The following is a 21,898-nucleotide window of genomic DNA, read 5'->3' as shown; positions in this document are numbered from 1 at the left end:
GAGTGGAGCTGAGTCCTCAATCAGTGCAATGGACCAGAGAGCAGCTATCAGGTAGAAGAGACAGGAGCCTTATCATGATATGGGAGAATGTGTGCTTAGAAAGTGCAGTACTGGTTCTGTTATGTTTGTGTATTTATTATGGTTTGTTTTTCCTTTTCCTGACCACTTATTTATATTATTTAAATTGTTGATACAGTCTATACTATAGACCATCTATAATGTTAAATATTAATACTGTATTCCATCCAGTAACCAGTGTATAAAAAGATCAATGTGAACATTAATGTCCAGGGTCTGTACTAGGTACTTCTACCACTTCCCCAGACTCCCACACTTGCTCCAATGTTCTACAAAGTGGGAGATTATGGACTGCATTTGGAAACCCCCCTCTAGAAATCCTGCGTTTGCCACTGCTAATTGATGTTCACTTGGATAAACCCCCATTGAGTTACTATACTGTATGTTACGCTATTATGTACGTATCTGTGTTATATTAAATAACCTGTATTTATTACCAATATATGCATTATCGACACTTACTCATATGTGATCAGTGATGTGAGGTATGTGACGTGCCTCTGACACTTGAGGCCACCTTATGCCACAACATCATTGATATTTACTCATTTATGCTAGTATATACACAAAAAAACATACATTTCTTACTTTTGGTAATTGTTGTAAAATGTGGTAATTGGTTTAATTGTCAAAATTGGTTATTTACCATGCTCCAGCAGACAATAATTTTAGCATATTTTGATAACTATCTTGTTATCGGTCTATAAAACCAGGGCCGTTTCTAGACAATTTGGCTCCCAGTGCGAGATTTCAAAATGCGCCCCCCCCCCCATTGCTATAAAAAAAAATTTGCATGCCGCCCCCCCCATATAGCTATAAAGAGAAAAAGCATGCGCGCGCGCTCCCGACAAGGGTGTGTGTCCTGATTAAAATGGGCGTGGTCTCATTAAAGTGGGCGTGGTCTCATCTGATATATTCACGCCCACCACAGGGGGAAAAAAATAAAAATAAAAAAGTCACCATTTTACACAGTGCGACAGGCAGGTATCCCCATTTTACACAGCGCAGTAGGCAGGTGTCCCCATTTTACACAGCGCGGCAGGCAGGTATCCCCATTTTACACAGTACGGCAGGCAGATATCCCCATTTTACACAGTACGCAGGCAGGTGCCCCCATTTTACACAGTGCGGCAGGCAGGTGTCAAGTGGGGGGGAAGGAAGGGGGAGAGAGATAGAGATAATACTTACATCTTCCCGCTCTTCGGGTCCGGCCGCCTCACGTCCCTCGCGCCGGCCGCCTCCTTCCAGGCTTCTCTCCTCCCTCTCCCCGAGCGCTCCTGCTCGGGGGGCGGGGCTTCACGGAATGACGCGTTTGCAAACGCGTCATTCCGCAAAACTCCGCCCCCCGAGCAGGAGCGCTCGGGGAGAGGGAGGAGAGCAGATAAGGACACACAAAGTGCCGCGGCGGGCGCCCCGTGCGGTTGCACGGCTCGCCCGCCGCTAGAAACGGCACTGTATAAAACAACCAGGTTATGGCCTGGGAGGCTATTATGTGCGATGTATAACACCTTGTTTTGTTATTCTTGTTTTGTAGTTGTATTGTACAAATCACGAAGCCTTGACAAAGGTTCCATCATGGGACCGAAGCGTTGGCAACTTCTATGTGCATGCTAATAAACTTCAAAAAACACGTTTGACCTCAAAGTCTGGAGAGTGCCTGTCTTTAGTAAATTACCTTCTTTGATTATTGGGTTACCACACATAGTGGTCGCTCTAAAGAAGCACCCCAGCACATCAGTGGACACAAGGTGCGAGTGCCGGATGACGAGTACTAACTATCTCTCTCTCTCTCTCTCTCTCTCTCTATATATATATATATATATATATATATATATATATAGTACACACACACACACACACACACATATTTATGCAAACCTTTCCAACCAACAAGCTGTTAATAATGTAAACTTACCTTATTTCCTTTCCTTATATCGTCCCTTTCAGTCATTCGGTTGTAAGATGGTTGCCGATTCGGTCCCATCACTGCTGATAATACAAGTAACAGTTTATCATTGACTGTGGATCACAGACGGAACACATTTGTATGATGGCCTGTAGGAGTCAATTCCAGTGTAGGCAAGGGATATTATGTTCTTGTAGGACATGACCTTACTTGATTTGCCTGCTGAGAATTATTCTTTTGAATTCCATCAGTGAACAACTCTATTTTAATGGAATGGTGAAGCCATTTGCCATAAATTTGGAGTAGGCCTTTAAGGTGCAATTAGACAAGTACAGTATTACTCAAATATGTGACTTTTAAAACTATTCAGGATGGCATTTGTCTTGCTATATTCATTGACAGAGAAGGAAGAAAAGAAAGAATAGCTCTCCTTAAGTATTTACAGATCCCGCCATTTTATAAATGTGCGCAGCCAGATTTTATAGTACTTGACTCACTCCAGAAAGAGCTTGTAGAGATCTCAGTGACTTTGAATTTATGTTGACTGTACTGCAGGGAGGTGTTCTTGTAACGTACAGGACCTGTTCCAGGTTTCTGAGAATTCCCAAAACCTAGGCTAAGTCCTGTTGGATTCCAATATTCCTTTCAGCAAATCATGGCCTATAAAGTCCATCCATTATCATGCAGGAAAGTTCATAAATTAAGATTTTATCCTGAAGTGTGGTCCATCCATCTCCTAAGCATTCACAGACTTATGCTTTCTTCTCATTCTTCTAGATATTACACAGCCAAGCTTTACATCTCTGTATGCTACACGAGAGGTTCTGTCTTTCTGATTTTGATTCCTTTAATTGCCGGCATCCTGGGGTCACTTTGGAAGCACTCTCCTGTAAAAGGTGTGAATAGAAGAAATTAACAATAAAATGTAATACTTTGAAGATTTTTTATTTATTTATTTTTTATCAGAACTGTTATCCACTTAGCTGAATAAAATATGGATTTTATTGTTTCAATATGGAAGGTTGTTATTATGTATTCAAATTTATAGAAATGTCTACTTGCAACAAGGTGCATCTGGTAACAGGGATTACAAAGATAGCCTTTAACATGCTAGAACTACATCTGTGAAATGCTAGGATAAGTTTGCCTCAATCGGTACTTGGAACCAAGACTACAATGTTTACGGATGGTGGTCCACTATCAATTTTTGCTTTTATTTGCTTCTTTTACTTGTACGTTGTAGGTAAAGTAGATGATGCCATCACAGAGAACACATAATGTCATCTGAATCTCTCTTACATTAGGGCATCTGGTGCTGTACAAACGTATTAAAAAATGTTTACACTAAAATAATGACTTTATATTATAGTAATTGTAAATCTCACATATCTAACACCAGCATATTTCTCAACATATTAAGAACAAGTTCTACTCTCTTCCAAACATTTTCTGCTCTACCAAGATTTAATTAATACAAATTTGTAAATGCGTAGAATCGTTCATTCACACATCCTCCAAAATGAAGCATATAATTGCCATATATCCATAAAGACAAAGTCACTGAAATTTCAAAGAATTTTATTCTCGCCCTATTTTTTGGCCACCTGTAGATACAAGGATACAAAGAGTGACTAAGAGATTTTCAGATGATGCTTCTCTGGATAGTACTTTTAAATACCCATTCAGTCACACACTTGTTAACAAAGTTATACACTGCATTCAATATGGAAACCCATATGGCAGGATGTAATTTATTTTAACAGAAACTGTACTTGCAGGAAACTAATAGATTGTTTATCTGTATTGATGTTTACAACATTATTATTCCGTTTTCAGGTTCCATCATCTAGTTGAAAAGCTGCACCTGCTAGTCTATGGCAATCTGTTCTGAAATATCCCTGATTCATGAATATAAAGATTTATGCAAAAGTAAATAAAACGGCTGCTACGCAAGAAAAGAAAAAAAATCTAGTAGGATTCAGCCGCTCTGAAAGAATTTAGTGTGACATTCCGCAGAAGGAAAGATTAAACTAACATGTGCCAGTCAATATTAGTATACTATGACCCTTGATGTCTCCTAAGCAAAACTATTAAGTCCAACATTTTCTCCTGTAGGCACTTATCTATACGGATGGCTTACATGTCTGCTGAAGCAGATATTGAAACTGATTGGACAATAGGTAGATACTAGACAGGGGTCTGGGGGGCGACCTCTAGAAATAGGGGTAGAAAATCTTAATCTGCAACACAATGAAGCTCTCTTGAAACCCTATCATTTTCACTTCCCATGTGTCTGCTGCCTGGCGGAGAATAGATTTGAAAAGGAATGGTTAGTGCTGAAAATTGGATCAGTGCTAACATTCTCTCATTTTTATCAGCAGCTGCCAAAGGTCATCTGACATAATAGCTGATGAATTCAAACCCAGTGGATTTCATTTGCAATTTTCAATTTACTGAGGCCTCCAAGCCCAACAGTGATAAGAGCTTCCCCTATCGTGGCCTGTCACAAACATCAAGAAAGCTGCACAAGCCCCCACAAGAAAGAATGGAAAAGACTGTGCATCATCACAGCTACAGATAAGAGGGATTGGGAGAGAACAGTATCATGCAGGAAGGTGTAGAGTGGCACGTGGGGTTCAATCTTTAAATGCCAACTGGAATGAAAGGACTACGAGGATGCAATCAAATACACTAACAGAATAACATCACTGTTTTGGCTGCTCAACGAAATACATTTTTTTATGTCTCGCTATACATCAGAAAATAGGCAATAGAAGTGGAAATAATAGTTTGACAGGAAAATGAATGGCGTGTAAGTAGTAATGATTGAGGCACATTTAAATAATCTGTCACTTTCTTTTATCAGGGTAATTTTCAGGGTATGACAAATTTTATACCATTTTAAAATATATTTTCTTCCATAAGGGGGTGAGATTTGGAGAATAGGCTTCCACTAGCTTGATGTATGTAAAATAAATAAATCGCTCTCATTTCTTCATGCCTCTTACACCCCCCCCCCCCCTTAAAAGATCACTCTGCCTCTCAGTCTATTTGCATTGTCTCATGAATTATACATGTTTTGCTTTCATCCGTCAGTTACATTTCACAGAGATGAACTGACCTATAGGGGATAGGATAGTTACAAAGACGTCTAGTAATTAAACTGTCCTGACCTTAAACTTGGTAAATCAGTGCAAGGAAATGCAGCTATATTAGTCTGTTAGTAAAGACAAGTATCTGACATAACTAAGTAATAAGACTACTGTACATCACTAGTCTAGAAAGCAATAACTAAAAGCTCAAGGCGTTTTTATTCTATAGTTAGTTTGCCTGTTTGTTAAGACACAAAGTTAAACATTTATTTGGTAAGGATTTCAACTTCTCAGAAGTTATCACAGTGCACCAGACCACAGCATTCATTCATCCCTTTAGACTGTAAGTTCTCACAAGTAGGGCTCTCTCCCCTTATATGCTTTTCCTTCCCTCACTTTTACCATTATCTCCTCCCTACTGCCCACAATGGCACCTAACCATTGGGTTCTGTTGTCCTGCTGCTAATTTGAGTGTAATTATGTCTACTGATGCAGGTATGTTTATAAACCCTGCCCTGCAATGTTCTGTACTGTAGTAGCCCCTATACATCACAGGTGTATTTGGGCAATGTCTTGATCACCTGATGGCCGGGCCAGGGAGTCGGGAATATTAAACATGTGAAAATCCAGATTCCCCGATCCTGACCATTTTCAGTTGGGATCGTTGAATCAGGCATTTTTAACATGTTCAACTTCCCAGATTTCTGGATGGATCACCGGTCATCACTCTCCGCTGATCAGTGGATCTAGTCGGCAGGTCGGGGAATCGTAGCTGCTGATGTATGGGGGCTATAAGTCACTTTCCTGCTTGTTTTGTCCATACTGTTTCTATTTTTGTACTTTGTGAGGCGCACAAGACCTCTTGTGGCCACATGTAAATAAAGGATATCACTATGGTAATAATAATAATAATAATAATAATTAATTATTATTATTATTATTATTATTATTATATCATTGTTTTTGTCCTTGTTCTCAAATCCGCTCATCACTTCCCAAAAAGTTTGCTGTTAATCTTATGCTTATATAAAAGTCCTGTATGGATGCAACAGCTTGGCTATGTCTATGGGCCTAATGCAGACCTGATCGCATCAGCAATTTTTTTCTGTAATGGGCAAAACCATGTGCACTGCAGGTGTGGTAGATGTAACATGTGCAGAGAGAGTTAGATTTGGGTGGTGTGTGTTCAAACTGAAATCTAAATTGCTGTGTAAAAATAAAGCAGCCAGTATTTACCCTGGACAGAAACAAAATAACCCACCCAAATCTAAAGCTCTCTGCACATGTTATATCTGCCCCACCTTCAGTGCACATGGTTTTGTCCATTAGAGAAAGATTTTGCTGCTGCAATCAGGTCTGAATTAGGCCCTATGAGTGAGCGGTGTACTTTATGTGTGTCCAATTCCCAAGGAACTGAAAGGGGTATATTCAATTGAAGTCGAAAGCTGCCATCTGTCAAAAAGACGTTAGTTTTCGACTTTTTAAGGTCGAATCGTGATTCGACCTATTCAATATGTCCCAAAATTTGAATAGCACATGGATTGGGGGAATAGCTGCCGATTCACGTGCTTGTGTCGAAAACGGGGCCAAAAAACGAAGGGTTTTGGCCCCCTTTTCGTCCATCTCAGTCCGACATAAAAAAATGACGGACTGAGATGAGGGATTAGAGCAGGAGAGGGGGGAGAGCTGCAGGGAGATGGGGGACATCCGTGGGCATATAGGAGAGATCAGCGCTACAGCATAGTGCTGCAGCAGGATGTCACACAGCTGCGCCGCCCACGGCAGCTTCCACCCAGCTCCAGCAAGTGAGATCACGCTTGCTGGAGCCGGGTGGACACTGCCGTGAGGTCGGGCGGCTGTGTGACATCCTCCTGCAGCACTACTGTAGCGCTGATCTCCTGCGTCTGCCGGCGGCTGTCTCCGCTGGTCTCCCCGCGGCTCCCCCCCCCCTCTCCTCCTCTGGGTCCCTCATCTCAATGCGACTTGAAAAAGTCGAATTGAGATGAGATTTGAATAGGGGTTGTCGGATCCTTTCCGACAAATGCATGTCGGAATGGATCCAACGCTAATTAAATATACCCCAAAATGTCTGAGACTAAACAAAAGGCAGACACGCATTTGCTCAGACCTTGTTAAAACAAATAGCATAAAGTTGTGTCTTTTGGCATATATATTCAACTGTATTAAGCACACTTTGGTAGAAAAACAACAAATACAAAAACAACAATTTTAAGGTTAAATATTAAAGAGGGAGAGTACAAAGTGATTAACTAGATTGCACTGTGCATAGGGTTATGTAGTCTAATTGAGGGGAACAATTTTTATATTCAGGTATTCACTGTAAAGCGCTGTGGAATATAAATGTGCCGTATACCGTAAATAACCGTTAATAAATAAAAGAGCCTTAAAAGTTTACATTTGTGTAAAATGAAATTCACAGTATTGATGCTTTTTTTGCGTGTTTGGCAAAACACATACTGGACATGCTGGATTAAGGGTAAGGTAATTAAATAAACTACATTAGGTATCCAAGAAGATAACAGTCCCAATTACTAGAGATGTGCACTTGAAATTTTTCGGGTTTTGTGTTTTGGTTTTGGGTTCGGTTCCGCGGCCGTGTTTTGGGTTCGACCGCGTTTTGGCAAAACCTCACCGAATTTTTTTTGTCGGATTCGGGTGTGTTTTGGATTCGGGTGTTTTTTTCAAAAAACACTAAAAAACAGCTTAAATCATAGAATTTGGGGGTCATTTTGATCCCAAAGTATTATTAACCTCAAAAACCATAATTTCCACTAATTTTCAGTCTATTCTGAATACCTCACACCTCACAATATTATTTTTAGTCCTAAAATTTGCACCGAGGTCGCTGAATGACTAAGCTAAGCGACCCTAGTGGCCGACACAAACACCTGGCCCATCTAGGAGTGGCACTGCAGTGTCACGCAGGATGGCCCTTCCAAAAAACACTCCCCAAACAGCACATGACGCAAAGAAGAAAAAAAGAGGCGCAATGAGGTAGCTGTGTGAGTAAGATAAACGACCCTAGTGGCCGACACAAACACCTGGCCCATCTAGGAGTGGCACTGCAGTGTCACGCAGGATGGCCCTTCCAAAAAACACTCCCCAAACAGCACATGACGCAAAGAAGAAAAAAAGAGGCGCAATGAGGTAGCTGTGTGAGTAAGCTAAGCGACCCTAGTGGCCGACACAAACACCTGGCCCATCTAGGAGTGGCACTGCAGTGTCACGCAGGATGGCCCTTCCAAAAAACACTCCCCAAACAGCACATGACGCAAAGAAGAAAAAAAGAGGCGCAATGAGGTAGCTGTGTGAGTAAGCTAAGCGACCCTAGTGGCCGACACAAACACCTGGCCCATCTAGGAGTGGCACTGCAGTGTCACGCAGGATGGCCCTTCCAAAAAACACTCCCCAAACAGCACATGACGCAAAGAAGAAAAAAAGAGGCGCAATGAGGTAGCTGTGTGAGTAAGATAAGCGACCCTAGTGGCCGACACAAACACCTGGCCCATCTAGGAGTGGCACTGCAGTGTCACGCAGGATGGCCCTTCCAAAAAACACTCCCCAAACAGCACATGACGCAAAGAAGAAAAAAAGAGGCGCAATGAGGTAGCTGTGTGAGTAAGATAAGCGACCCTAGTGGCCGACACAAACACCTGGCCCATCTAGGAGTGGCACTGCAGTGTCACGCAGGATGGCCCTTCCAAAAAACACTCCCCAAACAGCACATGACGCAAATAAAAATGAAAGAAAAAAGAGGTGCAAGATGGAATTGTCCTTGGGCCCTCCCACCCACCCTTATGTTGTATAAACAGGACATGCACACTTTAACCAACCCATCATTTCAGTGACAGGGTCTGCCACACGACTGTGACTGAAATGACGGGTTGGTTTGGACCCCCACCGAAAAAGAAGCAATTAATCTCTCCTTGCACAAACTGGCTCCACAGAGGCAAGATGTCCACCTCATCATCATCCTCCGATATATCACCGTGTACATCCCGCTCCTCACAGATTATCAATTCGTCCCCACTGGAATCCACCATCTCAGCTCCCTGTGTACTTTGTGGAGGCAATTGCTGCTGGTCAATGTCTCCACGGAGGAATTGATTATAATTCATTTTAATGAACATCATCTTCTCCACATTTTCTGGAAGTAACCTCGTACGCCGATTGCTGACAAGGTGAGCGGCGGCACTAAACACTCTTTCGGAGTACACACTTGTGGGAGGGCAACTTAGGTAGAATAAAGCCAGTTTGTGCAAGGGCCTCCAAATTGCCTCTTTTTCCTGCCAGTATAAGTACGGACTGTCTGACGTGCCTACTTGGATGCGGTCACTCATATAATCCTCCACCATTCTTTCAATGGGGAGAGAATCATATGCAGTGACAGTAGACGACATGTCCGTAATCGTTGTCAGGTCCTTCAGTCCGGACCAGATGTCAGCATCAGCAGTCGCTCCAGACTGCCCTGCATCACCGCCAGCGGGTGGGCTCGGAATTCTGATCCTTTTCCTCGCACCCCCAGTTGCGGGAGAATGTGAAGGAGGAGATGTTGACTGGTCGAGTTCCGCTTGACTTGACAATTTTGTCACCAGCAGGTCTTTGAACCCCAGCAGACTTGTGTCTGCCGGAAAGAGAGATCCAAGGTAGGTTTTAAATCTAGGATCGAGCACGGTGGCCAAAATGTAGTGCTCTGATTTCAACAGATTGACCACCCGTGAATCCTTGTTAAGCGAATTAAGGGCTCCATCCACAAGTCCCACATGCCTAGCGGAATCGCTCCCTTTTAGCTCCTCCTTCAATGCCTCCAGCTTCTTCTGCAAAAGCCTGATGAGGGGAATGACCTGACTCAGGCTGGCAGTGTCTGAACTGACTTCACGTGTGGCAAGTTCAAAAGGTTGCAGAACCTTGCACAACGTTGAAATCATTCTCCACTGCGCTTGAGACAGGTACATTCCACCTCCTATATCGTGCTCAATTGTATAGGCTTGAATGGCCTTTTGCTGCTCCTCCAACCTCTGAAGCATATATAGGGTTGAATTCCACCTCGTTACCACTTCTTGCTTCAGATGATGGCAGGGCAGGTTCAGGCGTTTTTGGTGGTGCTCCAGTCTTCTGTACGTGGTGCCTGTACGCCGAAAGTGTCCCGCAATTCTTCTGGCCACCGACAGCATCTCTTGCACGCCCCTGTCGTTTTTTAAAAAATTCTGCACCACCAAATTCAAGGTATGTGCAAAACATGGGACGTGCTGGAATTTGCCCATATTTAATGCACACACAATATTGCTGGCGTTGTCCGATGCCACAAATCCACAGGAGAGTCCAATTGGGGTAAGCCATTCCGCGATGATCTTCCTCAGTTGCCGTAAGAGGTTTTCAGCTGTGTGCGTATTCTGGAAACCGGTGATACAAAGCGTAGCCTGCCTAGGAAAGAGTTGGCGTTTGCGAGATGCTGCTTCTGGTGCCGCCGCTGCTGTTCTTGCGGCGGGAGTCCATACATCTACCCAGTGGGCTGTCACAGTCATATAGTCCTGACCCTGCCCTGCTCCACTTGTCCACATGTCCGTGGTTAAGTGGACATTGGGTACAACTGCATTTTTTAGGACACTGGTGAGTCTTTTTCTGACGTCCGTGTACATTCTCGGTATCGCCTGCCTAGAGAAGTGGAACCTAGATGGTATTTGGTAACGGGGGCACACTACCTCAAGAAATTGTCTAGTTCCCTGTGAACTAACGGCGGATACCGGACGCACGTCTAACACCAACATAGTTGTCAAGGCCTCAGTTATCCGCTTTGCAACAGGATGACTGCTGTGATATTTCATCTTCCTCGCAAAGGACTGTTGGACAGTCAATTGCTTGGTGGAAGTAGTAAAAGTGGGCTTACGACTTCCCCTCTGGGATGACCATCGACTCCCAGCAGCAACAACAGCAGCGCCAGCAGCAGTAGGCGTTACACGCAAGGATGCATCGGAGGAATCCCAGGCAGGAGAGGACTCGTCAGAATTGCCAGTGACATGGCCTGCAGGACTATTGGCATTCCTGGGGAAGGAGGAAATTGACACTGAGGGAGTTGGTGGGGTGGTTTGCGTGAGCTTGGTTACAAGAGGAAGGGATTTACTGGTCAATGGACTGCTTCCGCTGTCGCCCAAAGTTTTTGAACTTGTCACTGACTTATTATGAATGCGCTGCAGGTGACGTATAAGGGAGGATGTTCCGAGGTGGTTAACGTCGTTACCCCTACTTATTACAGCTTGACAAAGGCAACACACGGCTTGACAAATGTTGTCCGCATTTCTGGTGAAATACTTCCACACCGAAGAGCTGATTTTTTTGGTATTTTCACCAGGCATGTCAACGGCCCTATTCCTCCCACGGACAACAGGTGTCTCCCCGGGTGCCTTACTTAAACAAACCACCTCACCATCAGAATCCTCCTTGTCAATTTCCTCCCCAGCGCCAGCAACACCCATATCCTCCTCATCCTGGTGTACTTCAACACTGACATCTTCAATCTGACTATCAGGAACTGGACTGCGGGTGCTCCTTCCAGCACTTGCAGGGGGCGTGCAAATGGTGGAAGGCGCATGCTCTTCACGTCCAGTGTTGGGAAGGTCAGGCATCGCAACCGACACAATTGGACTCTCCTTGTGGATTTGGGATTTGGAAGAACGCACAGTTCTTTGCGGTGCTTTTGCCAGCTTGAGTCTTTTCATTTTTCTAGCGAGAGGCTGAGTGCTTCCATCCTCATGTGAAGCTGAACCACTAGCCATGAACATAGGCCAGGGCCTCAGCCGTTCCTTGCCACTCCGTGTGGTAAATGGCATATTGGCAAGTTTACGCTTCTCCTCCGACAATTTTATTTTAGATTTTGGAGTCCTTTTTTTTACTGATATTTGGTGTTTTGGATTTTACATGCTCTGTACTATGACATTGGGCATCGGCCTTGGCAGACGACGTTGCTGGCATTTCATCGTCTCGGCCATGACTAGTGGCAGCAGCTTCAGCACGAGGTGGAAGTGGATCTTGATCTTTCCCTAATTTTGGAACCTCAACATTTTTGTTCTCCATATTTTAATAGGCACAACTAAAAGGCACTAGAGATGAGCGCCGGAAATTTTTCGGGTTTTGTGTTTTGGTTTTGGGTTCGGTTCCGCGGCCGTGTTTTGGGTTCGACCGCGTTTTGGCAAAACCTCACCGAATTTTTTTTGTCGGATTCGGGTGTGTTTTGGATTCGGGTGTTTTTTTCAAAAAACCCTAAAAAACAGCTTAAATCATAGAATTTGGGGGTAATTTTGATCCCAAAGTATTATTAACCTCAAAAAACATAATTTACACTCATTTTCAGCCTATTCTGAACACATCACACCTCACAATATTATTTTTAGTCCTAAAATTTGCACCGAGGTCGCTGTGTGAGTAAGATAAGCGACCCTAGTGGCCGACACAAACACCGGGCCCATCTAGGAGTGGCACTGCAGTGTCACGCAGGATGGCCCTTCCAAAAAACCCTCCCCAAACAGCACATGACGCAAAGAAAAAAAGAGGCGCAATGAGGTAGCTGACTGTGTGAGTAAGATTAGCGACCCTAGTGGCCGACACAAACACCGGGCACATCTAGGAGTGGCACTGCAGTGTCACGCAGGATGTCCCTTCCAAAAAACCCTCCCCAAACAGCACATGACGCAAAGAAAAAAAGAGGCGCAATGAGGTAGCTGACTGTGTGAGTAAGATAAGCGACCCTAGTGGCCGACACAAACACCGGGCCCATCTAGGAGTGGCACTGCAGTGTCACGCAGGATGGCCCTTCCAAAAAACCCTCCCCAATCAGCACATGATGCAAAGAAAAAGAAAAGAAAAAAGAGGTGCAAGATGGAATTATCCTTGGGCCCTCCCACCCACCCTTATGTTGTATAAACAAAACAGGACATGCACACTTTAACCAACCCATCATTTCAGTGACAGGGTCTGCCACACGACTGTGACTGATATGACGGGTTGGTTTGGACCCCCCCCAAAAAAGAAGCAATTAATCTCTCCTTGCACAAACTGGCTCTACAGAGGCAAGATGTCCACCTCATCTTCACCCTCCGATATATCACCGTGTACATCCCCCTCCTCACAGATTATCAATTCGTCCCCACTGGAATCCACCATCTCAGCTCCCTGTGTACTTTGTGGAGGCAATTGCTGCTGGTCAATGTCTCCGCGGAGGAATTGATTATAATTCATTTTAATGAACATCATCTTCTCCACATTTTCTGGATGTAACCTCGTACGCCGATTGCTGACAAGGTGAGCGGCGGCACTAAACACTCTTTCGGAGTACACACTTGTGGGAGGGCAACTTAGGTAGAATAAAGCCAGTTTGTGCAAGGGCCTCCAAATTGCCTCTTTTTCCTGCCAGTATAAGTACGGACTGTGTGACGTGCCTACTTGGATGCGGTCACTCATATAATCCTCCACCATTCTATCAATGTTGAGAGAATCATATGCAGTGACAGTAGACGACATGTCCGTAATCGTTGTCAGGTCCTTCAGTCCGGACCAGATGTCAGCATCAGCAGTCGCTCCAGACTGCCCTGCATCACCGCCAGCGGGTGGGCTCGGAATTCTGAGCCTTTTCCTCGCACCCCCAGTTGCGGGAGAATGTGAAGGAGGAGATGTTGACAGGTCGCGTTCCGCTTGACTTGACAATTTTGTCACCAGCAGGTCTTTCAACCCCAGCAGACCTGTGTCTGCCGGAAAGAGAGATCCAAGGTAGGCTTTAAATCTAGGATCGAGCACGGTGGCCAAAATGTAGTGCTCTGATTTCAACAGATTGACCACCCGTGAATCCTTGTTAAGCGAATTAAGGGCTGCATCCACAAGTCCCACATGCCTAGCGGAATCGCTCCGTGTTAGCTCCTTCTTCAATGCCTCCAGCTTCTTCTGCAAAAGCCTGATGAGGGGAATGACCTGACTCAGGCTGGCAGTGTCTGAACTGACTTCACGTGTGGCAAGTTCAAAGGGCATCAGAACCTTGCACAACGTTGAAATCATTCTCCACTGCACTTGAGACAGGTGCATTCCATCTCCTATATCGTGCTCAATTGTATAGGCTTGAATGGCCTTTTGCTGCTCCTCCAACCTCTGAAGCATATAGAGGGTTGAATTCCACCTCGTTACCACTTCTTGCTTCAGATGATGGCAGGGCAGGTTCAGTAGTTTTTGGTGGTGCTCCAGTCTTCTGTACGTGGTGCCTGTACGCCGAAAGTGTCCCGCAATTTTTCTGGCCACCGACAGCATCTCTTGCACGCCCCTGTCGTTTTTTAAAAAATTTTGCACCACCAAATTCAAGGTATGTGCAAAACATGGGACGTGCTGGAATTTGCCCATATTTAATGCACACACAATATTGCTGGCGTTGTCCGATGCCACAAATCCACAGGAGAGTCCAATTGGGGTAAGCCATTCCGCGATGATCTTCCTCAGTTGCCGTAAGAGGTTTTCAGCTGTGTGCGTATTCTGGAAAGCGGTGATACAAAGCGTAGCCTGCCTAGGAAAGAGTTGGCGTTTGCGAGATGCTGCTACTGGTGCCGCCGCTGCTGTTCTTGCGGCGGGAGTCCATACATCTACCCAGTGGGCTGTCACAGTCATATAGTCCTGACCCTGCCCTGCTCCACTTGTCCACATGTCCGTGGTTAAGTGGACATTGGGTACAACTGCATTTTTTAGGACACTGGTGAGTCTTTTTCTGACGTCCGTGTACATTCTCGGTATCGCCTGCCTAGAGAAGTGGAACCTAGATGGTATTTGGTAACGGGGGCACACTGCCTCAATAAATTGTCTAGTTCCCTGTGAACTAACGGCGGATACCGGACGCACGTCTAACACCAACATAGTTGTCAAGGACTCAGTTATCCGCTTTGCAGTAGGATGACTGCTGTGATATTTCATCTTCCTCGCAAAGGACTGTTGAACAGTCAATTGCTTACTGGAAGTAGTACAAGTGGGCTTACGACTTCCCCTCTGGGATGACCATCGACTCCCAGCGGCAACAACAGCAGCGCCAGCAGCAGTAGGCGTTACACGCAAGGATGCATCGGAGGAATCCCAGGCAGGAGAGGACTCGTCAGACTTGCCAGTGACATGGCCTGCAGGACTATTGGCATTCCTGGGGAAGGAGGAAATTGACACTGAGGGAGTTGGTGGGGTGGTTTGCGTGAGCTTGGTTACAAGAGGAAGGGATTTACTGGTCAGTGGACTGCTTCCGCTGTCACCCAAAGTTTTTGAACTTGTCACTGACTTATTATGAATGCGCTGCAGGTGACGTATAAGGGAGGATGTTCCGAGGTGGTTAACGTCCTTACCCCTACTTATTACAGCTTGACAAAGGGAACACACGGCTTGACACCTGTTGTCCGCATTTCTGGTGAAATACCTCCACACCGAAGAGCTGATTTTTTTGGTATTTTCACCTGGCATGTCAACGGCCATATTCCTCCCACGGACAACAGGTGTCTCCCCGGGTGCCTGACTTAAACAAACCACCTCACCATCAGAATCCTCCTGGTCAATTTCCTCCCCAGCGCCAGCAACACCCATATCCTCCTCATCCTGGTGTACTTCAACACTGACATCTTCAATCTGACTATCAGGAACTGGACTGCGGGTGCTCCTTCCAGCACTTGCAGGGGGCATGCAAATAGTGGAAGGCGCATGCTCTTCACGTCCAGTGTTGGGAAGGTCAGGCATCGCAAACGACACAATTGGACTCTCCTTGTGGATTTGGGATTTCAAAGAACGCACAGTTCTTTGCGGTGCTTTTGCCAGCTTGAGTCTTTTCAGTTTTCTAGCGAGAGGCTGAGTGCTTCCATCCTCATGTGAAGCTGAACCACTAGCCATGAACATAGGCCAGGGCCTCAGCCGTTCCTTGCCACTCCGTGTGGTAAATGGCATATTGGCAAGTTTACGCTTCTCCTCCGACAATTTTATTTTAGGTTTTGGAGTCCTTTTTTTTCTGATATTTGGTGTTTTGGATTTGACATGCTCTGTACTATGACATTGGGCATCGGCCTTGGCAGACGACGTTGCTGGCATTTCATCGTCTCGGCCATGACTAGTGGCAGCAGCTTCAGCACGAGGTGGAAGTGGATCTTGATCTTTCCCTAATTTTGGAACCTCAACTTTTTTGTTCTCCATATTTTATAGGCAGAACTAAAAGGCACCTCAGGTAAACAATGGAGATGGATGGATTGGATACTAGTATACAATTATGGACGGACTGCCACGGTTAGGTGGTATAAAAAAACCACGGTTAGGTGGTATATATTATAATAATAATACAATTATGGATGGACGGACTGCCTGCCGACTGCCGACACAGAGGTAGCCACAGCCGTGAACTACCGCACTGTACACTGGTTGATAAAGAGATAGTAGTATACTCGTAACAACTAGTATGACACTATGACGACGGTATAAAGAATGCAAAAAAAACCACAGTTAGGTGGTATATATTATAATAATAATACAATTATGGATGGACGGACTGCCTGCCGACTGCCGACACAGAGGTAGCCACAGCCGTGAACTACCGCACTGTACACTGGTTGATAAAGAGATAGTAGTATACTCGTAACAACTAGTATGACACTATGACGACGGTATAAAGAATGCAAAAAAAACCACAGTTAGGTGGTATATATTATAATAATAATACAATTATGGATGGACGGACTGCCTGCCGACTGCCGACACAGAGGTAGCCACAGCCGTGAACTACCGCACTGTACACTGGTTGATAAAGAGATAGTAGTATACTCGTAACAACTAGTATGACACTATGACGACGGTATAAAGAATGCAAAAAAAACCACAGTTAGGTGGTATATATTATAATAATAATACAATTATGGATGGACGGACTGCCTGCCGACTGCCGACACAGAGGTAGCCACAGCCGTGAACTACCGCACTGTACACTGGTTGATAAAGAGATAGTAGTATACTCGTAACAACTAGTATGACACTATGACGACGGTATAAAGAATGAAAAAAAAAACACGGTTAGGTGGTATATATTATAATAATAATACAATTATGGATGGACGGACTGCCTGCCGACTGCCGACACAGAGGTAGCCACAGCCGTGAACTACCGCACTGTACACTGGTTGATAAAGAGATAGTAGTATACTCGTAACAACTAGTATGACACTATGACGACGGTATAAAGAATGCAAAAAAAACCACAGTTAGGTGGTATATATTATAATAATAATACAATTATGGATGGACGGACTGCCTGCCGACTGCCGACACAGAGGTAGCCACAGCCGTGAACTACCGCACTGTACACTGGTTGATAAAGAGATAGTAGTATACTCGTAACAACTAGTATGACACTATGACGACGGTATAAAGAATGAAAAAAAAACCACGGTTAGGTGGTATATATTATAATAATAATACAATTATGGATGGACGGACTGCCTGCCGACTGCCGACACAGAGGTAGCCACAGCCGTGAACTACCGCACTGTACACTGGTTGATAAAGAGATAGTAGTATACTCGTAACAACTAGTATGACACTATGACGACGGTATAAAGAATGCAAAAAAAACCACAGTTAGGTGGTATATATTATAATAATAATACAATTATGGATGGACGGACTGCCTGCCGACTGCCGACACAGAGGTAGCCACAGCCGTGAACTACCGCACTGTACACTGGTTGATAAAGAGATAGTAGTATACTCGTAACAACTAGTATGACACTATGACGACGGTATAAAGAATGCAAAAAAAACCACAGTTAGGTGGTATATATTATAATAATAATACAATTATGGATGGACTGCCTGCCTGCCGACTGCCGACACAGAGGTAGCCACAGCCGTGAACTACCGCACTGTACACTGGTTGATAAAGAGATAGTAGTATACTCGTAACAATTAGGATGACACTATGACGGTATAAAGAATGAAAAAAAAACCACGGTTAGGTGGTAGGTATATAATAATAAATAATACAATTCTGGTCGGACGGACTGCCTGCCGTGTGCCGACACAGAGGTAGCCACAGCCGTGAACTACCGCACTGTACACTGGTTGATAAAGAGATAGTAGTATACTCGTAACAATTAGGATGACACTATGACGGTATAAAGAATGAAAAAAAAACCACGGTTAGGTGGTAGGTATATAATAATAAATAATACAATTCTGGTCGGACGGACTGCCTGCCGTGTGCCGACACAGAGGTAGCCACAGCCGTGAACTACCGCACTGTACACTGGTTGATAAAGAGATAGTAGTATACTCGTAACAATTAGGATGACACTATGACGGTATAAAGAATGAAAAAAAAACCACGGTTAGGTGGTAGGTATATAATAATAAATAATACAATTCTGGTCGGACGGACTGCCTGCCGTGTGCCGACACAGAGGTAGCCACAGCCGTGAACTACCGCACTGTACACTGGTTGATAAAGAGATAGTAGTATACTCGTAACAATTAGGATGACACTATGACGGTATAAAGAATGAAAAAAAAACCACGGTTAGGTGGTAGGTATATAATAATAAATAATACAATTCTGGTCGGACGGACTGCCTGCCGTGTGCCGACACAGAGGTAGCCACAGCCGTGAACTACCGCACTGTACACTGGTTGATAAAGAGATAGTAGTATACTCGTAACAATTAGGATGACACTATGACGGTATAAAGAATGAAAAAAAAACCACGGTTAGGTGGTAGGTATATAATAATAAATAATACAATTCTGGTCGGACGGACTGCCTGCCGTGTGCCGACACAGAGGTAGCCACAGCCGTGAACTACCGCACTGTACTGTGTCTGCTGCTAATATAGACTGGTTGATATTTAAAGAGATATTAGTAGTATACAACAATACTATACTGGTGGTCAGGCACTGGTCACCACTCCTGCAGCAAAAGTGTGCACTGTTAATTAATATAATTGTACTCCTGGCTCCTGCTAACAACCTGCAGTGCTCCCCAGTCTCCCCCACAATTAATTATAAGCTTTTAATTTATACATTGATGACTGTGCAGCACACTGGGCTGAGCTGAGTGCACACAGACTGAGTCACACTGTGTGACTGACTGTGCTGTGTATCGTTTTTTTTTTCAGGCAGAGAACGGATATAGCAGAGAGAAGTGAACGGATATATTATATTAAATAAAAGTTAACTAGCAACTGCACTGGTCACTGACTGTGGTAAACTAACTCTGTCTGCGACTCTGCACAATCTCTCTCTATCTAATCTATCTATCTCTATTCTAATGGAGAGGACGCCAGACACGTCCTCTCCCTATCAATCTCAATGCACGAGTGAAAATGGCGGCGACGCGCGGCTCCTTATATAGAATCCGAGTCTCGCGAGAATCCGACAGCGTCATGATGACGTTCGGGCGCGCTCGGGTTAACCGAGCAAGGCGGGAAGATCCGAGTCGCTCGGACCCGTGGAAAAAAAAGTGAAGTTCGTGCGGGTTCGGATTCAAAGAAACCGAACCCGCTCATCTCTAAAAGGCACCTCAGGTAAACAATGGAGATGGATGGATACTAGTATACTTATGGATGGACCAGCGACTGCCGACACAGAGGTAGCTACAGCCGTGGACTACCGTACTCTGTCTGCTGCTAATATAGACTGGATGATAATGAGATGAAATTAATATATATATATATATAATATCACTAGTACTGCAGCCGGACAGGTATATATATTTATTATGTAATGACTGATGACGGACCTGCTGGACACTGTCAGCTCAGCAGCACCGCAGACTGCTACAGTAAGCTACTATAGTAGTATGTATCAAGAAGAAAGAGAAAAAAAAAACAACCACGGGTAGGTGGTATACAATTATGGATGGACCAGCGACTGCCGACACAGAGGTAGCTACAGCCGTGGACTACCGTACTGTGTCTGCTGCTAATATAGACTGGATGATAATGAGATGAAATTAATATATATATATATATATATATATATATATATATATAATATCACTAGTACTGCAGCCGGTCAGGTATATATATTTATTATGTAATGACTGATGACGGACCTGCTGGACACTGTCAGCTCAGCAGCACCGCAGACTGCTACAGTAAGCTACTATAGTAGTATGTATCAAGAAGAAAGAGAAAAAAAAAACACGGGTAGGTGGTATACAATTATGGATGGACCAGCGACTGCCGACACAGAGGTAGCTACAGCCGTGGACTACCGTACTGTGTCTGCTGCTATTATAGACTGGATGATAATGAGATGAAATTAATATATATATATATATATATATATATATATATATAATATCACTAGTACTGCAGCCGGTCAGGTATATATATTTATTATGTAATGACTGATGACGGACCTGCTGGACACTGTCAGCTCAGCAGCACCGCAGACTGCTACAGTAAGCTACTATAGTAGTATGTATCAAGAAGAAAGAGAAAAAAAAAACCACGGGTAGGTGGTATAGAATTATGGATGGACCAGCGACTGCCGACACAGAGGTAGCTACAGCCGTGGACTACCGTACTCTGTCTGCTGCTAATATAGACTGGATGATAATGAGATGAAATTAATATATATATATATATATATATATATATAATATCACTAGTACTGCAGCCGGACAGGTATATATATTTATTATGTAATGACTGATGACGGACCTGCTGGACACTGTCAGCTCAGCAGCACCGCAGACTGCTACAGTAAGCTACTATAGTAGTATGTATCAAGAAGAAAGAGAAAAAAAAAAACCACGGGTAGGTGGTATACAATTATGGATGGACCAGCGACTGCCGACACAGAGGTAGCTACAGCCGTGGACTACCGTACTGTGTCTGCTGCTAATATAGACTGGATGCTAATGAGATGAAATTAATATATATATATATATATATAATATCACTAGTACTGCAGCCGGACAGGTATATATATTTAATATGTAATGACTGATGACGGACCTGCTGGACACTGTCAGCTCAGCAGCACCGCAGACTGCTACAGTAAGCTACTATAGTAGTATGTATCAAGAAGAAAGAGAAAAAAAAAAACACGGGTAGGTGGTATACAATTATGGATGGACCAGCGACTGCCGACACAGAGGTAGCTACAGCCGTGGACTACCGTACTGTGTCTGCTGCTAATATAGACTGGATGATAATGAGATGAAATTAATATATATATATATATAATATCACTAGTACTGCAGCCGGACAGGTATATATATTTATTATGTAATGACTGATGACGGACCTGCTGGACACTGTCAGCTCAGCAGCACCGCAGACTGCTACAGTATGCTACTATAGTAGTATGTATCAAGAAGAAAGAGAAAAAAAAAACCACGGGTAGGTGGTATACAATTATGGATGGACCAGCGACTGCCGACACAGAGGTAGCTACAGCCGTGGACTACCGTACTGTGTCTGCTGCTAATATAGACTGGATGATAATGAGATGAAATTAATATATATATATAATATCACTAGTACTGCAGCCGGACAGGTATATATATTTATTATGTAATGACTGATGACGGACCTGCTGGACACTGTCAGCTCAGCAGCACCGCAGACTGCTACAGTAAGCTACTATAGTAGTATGTATCAAGAAGAAAGAGAAAAAAAAACCACGGGTAGGTGGTATACAATTATGGATGGACCAGCGACTGCCGACACAGAGGTAGCTACAGCCGCGGACTACCGTACTGTGTCTGCTGCTAATATAGACTGGATGATAATGAGATGAAATTAATATATATATATAT

The 21,898-nt window shown here is 44.0% G+C and overlaps 2 long non-coding RNA genes across 3 annotated transcripts in view; one reads left to right on the top strand and one right to left on the bottom strand.

Annotated features, from left to right (window-relative positions):
* LOC134909451 (uncharacterized) overlaps positions 1-6,166 on the top strand; it is a 110,731-nt gene extending 104,565 nt beyond the window's left edge. For both annotated transcript variants that reach the window (XR_010175938.1, XR_010175939.1), the window contains exons 2-3: positions 2,762-2,880; positions 3,821-6,166. This is a non-coding gene — a long non-coding RNA (uncharacterized LOC134909451). The remainder of the gene's footprint in view (positions 1-2,761; positions 2,881-3,820) is intronic.
* Positions 2,000-21,898, bottom strand: part of LOC134909449 (uncharacterized) — a 923,346-nt gene continuing 903,447 nt past the window's right edge. The window contains exon 4 of the long non-coding RNA XR_010175935.1: positions 2,000-2,871. This is a non-coding gene — a long non-coding RNA (uncharacterized LOC134909449). The remainder of the gene's footprint in view (positions 2,872-21,898) is intronic.

This window comes from Pseudophryne corroboree, chromosome 4, assembly GCF_028390025.1.
Source record: "Pseudophryne corroboree isolate aPseCor3 chromosome 4, aPseCor3.hap2, whole genome shotgun sequence".
In the NCBI taxonomy this organism is placed as follows: domain Eukaryota; kingdom Metazoa; phylum Chordata; class Amphibia; order Anura; family Myobatrachidae; genus Pseudophryne; species Pseudophryne corroboree.
Note: the sequence above shows the minus strand (reverse complement) of the source record. Positions and strands in the feature narration are given on the sequence as shown.